The sequence below is a fragment of the Cynara cardunculus genome (assembly GCF_001531365.2).
Source record: "Cynara cardunculus var. scolymus isolate 2C chromosome LG 3, CcrdV1, whole genome shotgun sequence".
In the NCBI taxonomy this organism is placed as follows: domain Eukaryota; kingdom Viridiplantae; phylum Streptophyta; class Magnoliopsida; order Asterales; family Asteraceae; genus Cynara; species Cynara cardunculus.
Window position 1 is genome coordinate 7647352 of NC_037530.1, and position 2506 is coordinate 7649857.

The following is a 2506-nucleotide window of genomic DNA, read 5'->3' on the forward strand; positions in this document are numbered from 1 at the left end:
ACTGAAATTAATATTAATAGTAACAAATAACAATTAATATTATTTAGGATTATAATTGAAAAAAATAGCAAAAAACTACCATATCGTTACTTCAATTAGCATTTCAATAAGTTATATACTTAAAAAAAATTAACTTATGTTTGTAAAACATTAATCTATTAGGTGCCGTTTACCAAACGCTTATTCGGGTAAGCGCTAACGGCTAACCAAGTCACTTCACTTTACCGGATGTATATGACAAGGACTAAGATTCATAACCGGTAAGAGCAAAGACAAGAATCGAGAGTCTTACCCGGTAAAGTGAGGACGATGACTTTTACCATAATTAGTGCTTACCGGGATAAATTGTTGCATATGATGCGTTTTAGTGAATAAAATCTTACCCGGTAAGTAAGCGACAGTGTTGAATTTTACCAGTAAATACTTATCGGGTAAGTGTTTAGGTAAACGACCCCTAAGATTTCATATTTGATTTTACAATATTACCAAGATTTATATTTTATAAAAACATAAACAAATATACAACAAAGCTGGTTAATTTACATCTCCAAAAAGAAAAAAAGACACTTAATATGGCAATGTGACCACCCTTAAATATAAACGATCTCTTCCCTTTTCCCAATTACTTCCATACCTCTCATCCCACACAGATCCTCTCCGTCGCCATACTCCACCGCCACCACCGCCACCGCCACACGATGGCCAGTAGCACCCAACCGTTCCACTGGCAGTACGACGAGTTTGACGACGCTAACTTCCAAATCCGTGGCCACACACTTCTCTACGTCCTCGTCCTCTTTTCCATCATTCTCACCATCACCTTCTTCTTCTACCTCTGCACTCGCTCTCGTCGTATCCTCGCCGCCCGCTCCTCTTCCGGGAACTCGCTGCCGGTGTCTCAACCACAAGGCCTCGATGCCGCCACGATCAACAGCCTCCCGATCACCATCCACCATGTGGCTCCGTCGACGGAGTTGTCGGAATGCAGTATTTGCCTTGGAGTTTTCGAAGAAGGGGAGAAAGTGAAGGTGTTGCCAAGTTGCTGCCATTGTTATCACTGCGAGTGTGTGGACAAGTGGTTGATTACTCGTTCAAGTTGTCCTATTTGCAGAACTTCTGCACGAATCGACTCTCCTGTTTGACTCGACTATTTTAATTGATTTTCTGTCAAGTATTTTTGTTAATTAATTGGTAAACCATTTTGGGGCACCCAAGATGATTGCTGAAAGATTCGACCACGTTAATATGATCTCCATTATTTGCTCTTCGAGGCTTTCAAAGTTATCATTATTCAATTAAATTGTTATTCAATTCATGCACCAAAACTGTTACAAGCAAATTGTATTGCCACTGCATCTTCAATAGCAGATTCTTGGAGAGGTTTACATCATCTTCGACATAGGGGCCGTTGAGTAGGTGTTTACCAAGTCATGTTAACTCACCAGATGAATATGGTAAGGACAAAAAATCTTACCCGGTAAGAGCGAGACAATGACCATGAATCTTACCCGGTAAGTGACGGCGACGACTCTTACCATGGTAAGCGCTTACCGAATAAATTGTTGCATAGGATGTCGTTTTGGTTGATTAAAATCTCACTCGGTACGTAAGTAATAGTGTTAAATTTTACCGGTAAACATTTACCGGGTAAATATTTGGTAAACGGCCCCATAATCTTTAAAACGAATGAAAATAAAAAATTTGTTCTCTATATTGTTTCAGTAGATTTATATCTCATTCTCTAAACCAGATAAATATTGAGAAAACATTAAAATTAAAGCTTTCTAAAAAATTTCATTAGATTAGAGATAAATGGGGTTTTTATTCATTTTAATAATAAGATTGAATTCATATTATTTATATAGGAGGTTTACTTTGTAAACCACGCTATTTGTATAAATCGTACAAATCTCATTCAACCAATCATAATTTTTTATTTTGTTCATTTTTTTTGTAATTATGAGAGGTTGATTAATCATTTTTATTGTGGATGGTGTTAATCATGGATATTATCGTCTTCATTGTTTTAATTTTAGAGAAATACATGAAACAATTTCATTAAAATTTCATTAAGTATTATATGAAACAATTTCATTACCATATATGAAACAACTTCATCAAAAAACGTATTATATGAAACAATTTCATGAAAAAATTTCATAAGATTAAACAATAAAATCGACGGATGAGGGTGGTTTGCACGGTTTGTACAAATTGGGTGGTTTGTATTTGATCACTCATATATATACACACACACACATACTAAAAGGGTACTTGCACAATGCAGCGAGATATATCTCGATTTTAATGTCTCGTTTTATTTCGTCTGTGTATATGTTTTAATATGGTTTTTATGTGATTTTGAATAAAATATAAATTCGAAAATATCATAAAATTTCGAAAATAGATAAATTAATATTAGTATCAAATTAACTATTTAAAAGTTCTTTTTTTTGTATAATTTCTTTAATTCAATTTTATATTATAATTTAATTTAGATTTAATA